Source organism: Akebia trifoliata, chromosome 12, assembly GCF_017979445.1.
Source record: "Akebia trifoliata isolate Shusen 1 chromosome 12, ASM1797944v1, whole genome shotgun sequence".
Taxonomy (NCBI): domain Eukaryota; kingdom Viridiplantae; phylum Streptophyta; class Magnoliopsida; order Ranunculales; family Lardizabalaceae; genus Akebia; species Akebia trifoliata.
Window position 1 is genome coordinate 19,097,530 of NC_141386.1, and position 9,594 is coordinate 19,107,123.

A 9,594-nucleotide genomic window follows, 5' to 3' on the forward strand; every position below is an offset into this window, starting at 1 on the left:
AACTGAAACCCATTTGTTTTAAGCATGAGAACATACAATTGTGATGCTAAGTCAAATTCACATTCCATAATAAGGATAAAAAGCTCCATGGTTGAATCAAAGTAGAGCACAATAACGTTATGCATGAAGATTCCTAGAATAACCCCCAATCCATTGTAAACTATACCAACATATATTATCATTTCCCTTACACTAGTTCAATATTGCTTTTTTTGGAAATACATTTTAAAATAAAATTAATTCAAGAAAGCGTGAAAAATTATCGAAGTCATTTCTTCTAATCAAACAATAAAAATGCATATCTAATTGATTATTGAAATGAAATCGAACAAGAACTAACATTGAAATGGACTATATTTGGGTTTTGCCAAAGATTTGATATTTTGAAACAAGGTCCAAGTAATGTCAATGTTTTGCACAAGGACCATGTAGTCACCGATCGGGACTATTCGAGTATCAAGCAAAACAATCTACTTGAATAGGTGGATGGTTAAGATTATGATGAATCGTATGCATTATAGGCCATTTCCGATCCAAATAAGTAGGTTGACATTTGAAGGTCCCGATCAATGGCATCTATGGCATGTGAAGAAACATCATTAATGGATGCATTAATTTTGAGCACTTGAACAAAAGTCAAGTTCATTGGAATCAATTTTTTTTAAAGAATAGCTTGTTTTTAAAATTCAAAAACCAAAAAAGTTTCATGCTTAGGAAGATTTGACCCATGCTTTCTACGTTTCATCTCTTATTACATTGCCCTTTTCTATCTTCACTTGTTTTTGTTTATTAAATGAGTTTCATCATGCATGAGATAACTTGAGGTAATAAAATGTCCAACCAAATAAAAAGAATTCCAATGTACAAAATAACAACAGTTAACCTTTGGTTTGCTATTAGATTGGGATCGTACCAGTGACCTCATGGTTGTAGTGCAGATCATCCAATTAACCTCCACCACCACCACCATCAACATCATCATCATCTAAGCTTTTATCCCCAAAAATTTGGGGAGATACTTGAATTGAGATACAAGCTCAAAATTCAATAATGATCGTATAATTTTAAAAATGAAAAACTAAATAATAAAACAAATAAATTGAAGTTGGTGTCCAAGGACATGATAAAAATAGCTAGAGAAACCAAGTATTACTAAAAGACATATTGGCAAGAAATCTACATATATAATTTTTTTTTGTTGCAAAAAAGTAGCAATCCTATGCACCATCAAAAGACCATTAACCCTCATCACTTTTCTTGAAATGGTAATGCATTTATTGATCATGTGTCATTAATTTTATCACTCTAATAATCCTAATCCCATCATAATTACGAAAGCCTTTTGCTTGCAAATCCATGCTTGTAACGAGCTGATAAAGGAATCAAGATTCAATTATATCCATGCTAGCCAATCTTGGTGACTCTCCTCACAGATCAATGAAGTTAACTCATCAAGGGAATCATTTCTTAGCGAAAAACTCAAGATTCAATCTTATCCATGCCAGTCAATCCTAGCAAAACAACAACATTCTCCAACTAGGAAAATCTTATTTTGGCGGAAGAATCAAGATTTGATCCTATCCATGCTAGCCAATTCTATTGACTATCCTAGCAGAACAACAACACTCGCTAGCTAGCAAAATCCTATCTTGGCGGAGGACTCAAGATTTGATCCTATCCATGGTAGGCAATCCTATTAATTTTCCTAGCAAAACAATGACATTTGCTAGATAAGGGAGTCCTATCTTGAAATACACAAGTTCATATTAATTTCAAATAGAGATTATAAAATCAGAACTTTAATCTAGATGGAGCCAAAGAGAACACGGGCAAAATCAATCACAAAATAGGCTCTCGGCCTTGGCCTGTTCTTCTGCTGAGCAGCGCTACATATGCTGGTTTACACTTGGTACCACTTAACCGGATTGGACACGTGTTCGATCTGGATGGTTGTATGTTTATTTCCCTCTACAACAGGTTTTTGCCAGCAAATCTAGGCTAGTGATTATCCCGGCAGAAGACCCAAGATTCGATTGTATTTATGCTATGCAATATTGGTGACTATCCTGGCAGAGTAATACTATTAGCATGTCAAAAAAATTTATCTTGGTGGAGAACTCAAGAAAACTCTATCCTAGGGTGTTAGTAGCTATCCATTTAGCAGCAACCAAAACCGAAAACCTTGGTTCCGGTTCCCTTTTCATTGGAATCGATTAGCGTTGGGTCCAATATGGAACATAAACGATAAGAACCAGAACTGTTAGGTACTTTCTGATGGGTACCGATAGTATCTGAAACTAATTTATTTTTGTACTATACCTGATTTACAGTTTTCCTACATTTTAAACCTAATACATATTATATAAAGTTCATCAATTTTTCATATAAACCATGCATTGGATCTAAAAATAGGTTATATTGTCTAAACGTGTATGAGTTTTAAAGAAGATGAATTTCATTTTTTTTTTTAAAATTATTAACTCATATATGTAGTGAAACAAACAATAATTAAATTGATACTTTGTAGATAATATATTACTTTTTTACCCACTAGTAGCTAGCTCAAATGGTAAGGGTGACTGGGTTTGCTTCCCATGTCACACATTCAAATCTCTATATGCCCATCCACATAAAGTTGACTATATTTAACCGTTGTACACATGCAGTGTAGTTGGTACTAGGGTGCAACTTAGTTCATATTGAGGTCAAATAGGAACCGAACTGACCTAGGTCAGTTCCATTAAATGAGAATCGGAACTGAACTAAATTGCCATACAACCAAACCAACCCGAATTGAGTTAAGGCCGGTTTGGTTCGATTCGGTTCTATGGGTTGCCAATATCTTAAAAACCTAATTAAATCATCATATTTTTAATAAAAATAAATAAATATGAGTATGAAATGTCATAAAATGAGTCATTATCCATCAATAATTTATTTTTATTAATTTATCCATTAAAAAAAAAAGTCAATAGTTTTTCCATCAATAAAAGAAAGTCATTAATCCATCCATACAAAAAATGTCATTAATCTATCCATAAAAAAACAATCAACTTATCCTTAAAAATGTGTATAATTTATTAATACAAGGATTTGGTTCGGTTCTATAGAAGGCATGAACCAAGAACCGAACCAAATTGGTCGGTTCTCTACTTTGTTAACCTTGAACCAAACTGAAGTTCATTATAAACCGAACCAAACCAATCCAAAGATCTCGGCTTGGTTCGGTTCTTGGTTTGAACCGGACCAAGTTGCAACCTAGTTGGTACTTGTAGCCCGCCAAAGCCAAATAACAATTTTTTTTTTATTTTAAAGGAGAAAAAAATTCATAATGACAATTTAAAATATTTGTCCCATTCAATTTTTTAAAACAAGAACCAACAGTTACTCGTTTTTGTTTGTGGTGGTTTTGGTTCCACTTGTTTTATAATTGGGACTAGAACAAAATAAAAATGTTTATGGTTCTAAGTATGTAAAGAACTGAACAAAAACCGACCCATTGACACCCCTACTCTATCCATAATTTATCATAAAGGATGAAGAGCTTAAAGATGACTGGCCTAGGAATAAAAAATCATGGGTTTTTTTTGTTAACTGCTAAAGATGAGAGTACTTAGGGTGAGTTTGAAAAGGACGAATTGAAGATGAGTTTGAATGTATAAAAAATAATTTAAGGAGGTGGAAAAGCTTGAAAGATGACTAGTTTTTTGGGAAGCTAAATCAAGAGGATTTTTTTTTTTAGCAAAGGTCGAAGATGAGGGCCTTTTTGTTCTTTTTCAGAAGTCTAGAAGAGAAGATTGAGGTAAAGGGATGCATGAGATTAGTTTGAAAAAATAGGGACGTTTCTCAAATATTCACCATCATACCCCAATATGACTGTGTTGGGCAATTAATACTTATAAGCCTAGATTGTGGTTTGGCTTTTTGTGATGAAAGCCCTTTTTTCAGAACATGAAAGCCGTTTGATAACCCTCACTGCGAATTCTAGCTTTGGCGTGAGATTTTTGTTCTACGAAAAGTCATTGTCCTAGTTCTGGAAGAAAGGTATTCTATTAATGGTGTTTGCAAGTTCAATCCAAACAATCAAATTCACATCTACCCATTAAAGCTTCACTCATAAAAGAAACTCCAATTACATCAAAACCAAACCTCTTTTCCAAAAGAAGAAAAACAAAATACTCCCTCTTCTTTTCTAATTCTAAACTTAGTAATATCTCTCATTTTTTTTATCTCCCCATCACAATCTTTCCTCTAAAAATTATTTACAGAATGAGTGATTCTTATTGTTATTGGTTATTGTTTCAGTGAGGTTCAAGAACTCTAAGTGTCGAAAATCAACAAAAGATAAAGAGAAAGTCCAGCTTATCTTGGATTGATCCAACAAGAAGTTAATGCCCAGTGAGTTTGTTCTTTACAAGAGAAATCCATCAATCTTAGACTTTAATTTTTTTTAAATCTCTGTAGATTTTTATTTTTGCCGGCATCTTTTAATTTTATTATCATAACTTTTATATATTAGACAATGAAAAGAATTAACAAAAACTTGATAACAAATATTGAACAAATGAATACAATCTATTCACCATTTATACAAACTCTCAACCGTAGATGTAGATGTTGATGTTAATGCTGATATCGATATTCATGCCGATATTGAATTAGGAGCGAACGATGTTCGACCAAATGACATAGTGCTGGAATCACAAATAGTATCTCCAAGTAAAGTAATTTAAATAAAGGCAATGACAGTAAAAATAAATAAATTAAATGCATGTTTACAAACATTTTCATTCATCTTCATTCATGTTATCATATTCTATGATATTAATTTTCATTCATTCTTACCTCAAATACTAAGGGATCATCATAAGAATTAACATCTCGATCCAATCTTTTTGAAACTTTCAAGACAACACGCCAATCTTCTATAGGCCAACTATAATCTTTGCAATAAAATACTTGAGTTACTTGAGAAGCAAGAATAAATGGCTCATCAACTTCCCTCATAGTTCTCTGTAGCCTCCCTAAATTAACATAAATTAAGTTCGTTTCAAGATCAGCCATATATCTGTTTGTGTCTTCTATACGAACCTAATCACAATAAAATATCGATATTCTAAAGTCATGATAATCTAACTCTAAGATATTTTTGACGATTCCATATTAAGTAACTTCCTTATTAACAACGTTTTTATCCCTAGAACTTGACCTGAAGCTAGTCACAACCTTCATAGAGACCCCACTGTTCTGTATTGTTTTGTTCATTTCTGAATCCGTTGTACAAAATACAGTCCTTTATCTTGTATGCACTTTATGAAATGACTTCAAATTTTAGACCATCAACAAGCCTTTTCAAGGTAGAGTTCTCTTCATTTTGTAATTGTTGTCTAAGCCAAGGTATGCAATTCATTGGCTTTTCTATTATTCAATTACCTCTTTGAGTTTGACAATTAGATATGTGACTTTGAAAGTAGGTAGTGTAATTTTTGCATATAAATGCGATATTAATACATTATTAACTATATACCATTACAACAAAACAAGTATGTAATAAAATAAAAAATTTCCTTACTTTTTCACTTGGCGTTTTCAATTAATTGACGTAGTACCCATTTGAGTGCTTGTTGGTACTATACATTTTCAAGAAGAAAAACCTTCCCTTTTTTATCAATAGGATTGACACATTTACGATTATGTGCCTCATCACCAAAGTCACTCCATTTATGATTTAATTGTTTATAACAAAAGGAATCGTTTGGGTGATTCATGGTTAGTATGTTCAATACTAAGTTTGGATTTGCATGCTATGTCATGTTTTTTGTAATCCATTGTACACTATACATTTTTGCAACCTTGGTGTTAATTGAAATATCTCAACTTTTTCCAAGGTAGACATGAACTTCTTAACTTCAATGAGTTCATCGGTTTCCATCTACTTTCGTCACACATAGGACAATTGTCTTTATTTTCATTTTCTATCTAATATAGTACGCAATTGTTATGACATGCATGAATAATCTTGTGCTTCACACGCAAAGACTTGATCATTTTCTTACCAGTGAAGGTTTTATATGGTAAAATGTTCTCTTTTGATTAGTTGCAATAATTTTGTGAAACTCTTATTAGACCATTGATGTCTAGCCTTCATGCTCAATAACTCAATTTTATTGATAATTTTGTATCATCAATTCGACATAATGGATATAAGGGTTGTATTGCATCGTCCATTAATTTCTCATACTGAATATTCTCTGAAGAATCATTCGCAACTTGAACATCATCTACATCATTAGTTTCATCCATATATCTAGATGTACTAGATTTCATAAGTTTGAGCATCATCATTGTCACAAACACATCCAAATGCATCATTTACCATGTCAACCATTTTCAATATTGCATTTTCATTATAATCATTAATAGGTGTATTGATCAAGTCTCAGAAAGTCATTTTTGATACTATAATTATAAAAAGATTACTCACACTTGATTGCTTTTTCCCCCAAATAAAAACAAATCACCTAAAAATTCAAAAATTATTGATAACTAAAGAATTTCTATTGGTTGTGGGTTAAAAGGCAGATATTTAGAGACAAACGGAACAAGTAAAGCCAACACCACAACACTTGAGCCAACTCGGACCAGTCGCCCGAATTTCATAGCAAAATCCTTCCCAATCACCACGTTGCTGTAAGGATGTGGTGCACCACGGTGGTTCCAGGGGAGATATCCTTGAGATTCTTCTTGGAACTTTCAACCAGTTTGCCTTTGCATTAATAGATTGTCTCGAAACAACTTGAGGGGGAGTAATCTAAAAACCATATAGAAACTTTATAAATAAGAAGTATTGTTAGTTTGTTAAGAAGACTAGAAGGTGGGAGAAACTCCAAGACTTGGAAAAGGAGGCACTTCCTTCTCATGCTCCTTCCTCTTTTTGTTCTTCTTTTAGTTTTAGTTTAGTTTAGGCTTTTAATTTGAAGCTTTGTAATGAAGGATAATCCAGCCAATGTTCAGACTCAAAATTTATGAAGAAGACCTTTCATCTTTCTCATCTCTCATTTATATTTTATTTTTGTATTTATTGTTTCTTGCGATGGCCAATGGCTAGACCATCCATTAGAGTGGTCCATGAAGCTGGAGCAATATTTTCTCTTATAGTTAATTTTCCTTTTACCTTATACTTCATAGTTTTCATTGTGAGAATTCTTAAGTAGGTATTCTTGGATTGAGTTTTTGATTTCTTAATTTTGATGATTTATTCTTAGATAAACTCAAGCTAAACCATGCTTCACCAAGAACATCAAATACAAATCCTTTAATTTCATCTTATCAATTTATGCACAAACTTTTAGATTTCATTTTGGATTTAACCACTCGATCTTCCTATCCATCGACAATAGTTTTGTGAAAATGATTGAGACAAATAAATGACAAATTGATTTAAGAAGAGGATTTTCTCCGGTGGATTTAATCATTCTAAGATTTATATTGTATCTTTATTTCTAATTTTTTTAGTCAATTAGTGATGCTCTCTTCTAAAGCAGTTTTAATTTGGTTACTAAAAATCTACTTTGGTTTCGAGTTGAAAGAAGTATCGAATCAGCCGTTGTCCCTGTGGATCGACCTTTGCTTACCAAAGTCTTATTTGTTCATTATTATATCTATAGTCTACATTGAAAAAATTGGCACAACTGTCGATGAACATAGTTTTAATTCAATTTCATTTTGAGAAGAGCCCAATAAAGATTTGTTACAGATCCGAGTTCTGTTGGCCCAAAAACGTAAATAGGAATAATAAAATTTTTGAAAATTTTTTTATTAGATTTTTTTATCAATCGGGAACTATTCCCTAAAATTTTATCTATTTTTGTCTGTATTTTACCATGTGACGGTAAAACCTAGGGATACGAATTTCATATTTTTGGGGCAGGTTTCTATGGATTTGAAAATTTAATGGAATATTTAATTTTTTGGTTTCTAACTTTGATTGGATTTTTCTGTTGTTTTCAGGTAAAAGAGTTGATGAGGAGCAACTCGATTGAAACTTTATTCAATCATCTGACTCGATTTCCTTGCCGAAAAGACAATACCATTTCATTTTCTTTGTTTTCATTAAATTTTTTTTTTCATTTTTTTTTCTTTATTAAATCAGATTTGAAACTAGTGAACTTGTTAACAAATTCTAATTTGATCCGAGAAGGCTCGGATTGTAATATTTCTAGGGACGGATGATAGTGGGATGTAACTGTTTTGGCTCCTCAGGTTTGTACAATGAAATTGGTGTTGATGACCCAAGTTGACTCAACTCACTCATCCCCCATTCTTTTGAGGAATTCGATGATTGTCTATCAATGACTGATAACACATTATTGAGTGAAGTACAACTGGGTCAACTAACCATGCCCTTAAAAGAAAGAATGAATGATTATTTTTCAAATGAGATAACCCCCGAGATCCAATCAATTTTTCAAATTCCCAATGAACTTACCAGTTGTACAAGTCTTGCTAAGGAAATTGATCGACCATTAGAGGAGACTGTTGTCCGAGAGGAATTAAAGATCAATTCTAATTTGCTAGTCACACCAATTTTGACAACTATCGATCAAACTTTGTATCCCATCCGACCTATTCTTTCACAATATTGTAAAGGCCTTCTTACCTTACAACTTCCATTCTCTTATGGAATACAATAGTTGAAAACTATATCGAAAAGTTGAAGACACTAAGAACTAAAGACAAACAAGGGATGTTGATCATTTAAAAAAAATGATTTTGTTTTAATGAGTAGTGTAGTTAGGAAATAAAACCTTTTTAAAAAAAAAACCTTCAACCCTAATCCCCTTTTCATTTTCTTCCTCTTCAAGCCAACTCTCAACCAAACCAATCAATGAGTACTATGATCGATTGTAAATCTTGCTAAATAAATACAGGGATTAAGATGTGAACTAAGACTTTGGGCAAGTCGAATTCGTTCCACAGGGACAATGAAAATTCAAAGATTCATTCGGTTAGAAACCAAAAATAAATTAGAAACAAATTGGTTTTAAAACAGAATTGATTTGTTGCACAAATGAAATGAAAATTACTTGCAATTGAAATTAAAAATAGAAAATAAAGATTGAAGATAAAAGAAAGAGAGATTAGAGAATTCAAGTTTACCATTGCAAGTTACCCAAAAATGATAATTAATTCTAAAACATGACTCAATCCACGTAGCAAGTCATTGCTCGTGGATCGGAAGATGATTCAGTGTAACCATTGATTGGAACCCAAAAGTCTTCATGAAGGTCTCTTGTTTATGCAAGATTATCCGACTTATGCTTCCATTCATCACAGAGCATGAATGTTCTTGAGCTTATCTAAGTAACACTCATCAAAGCTTGAAATGGAAATCTAAATTGAAAGATCTTATCATGAAGAGATTCATAAAATTAGCATATAAAACAGAAATAATGAATTAAAATAACATTAATAGAGTGAACTTGCTCCGACATTCTTGACTTCTCTAATGAGAATCTAGCCGATCATCGCAAGGATCATATTGCAACAATACTAAAAGCAAGAAGATGATAGATGGAAAGAAAATATAAAATA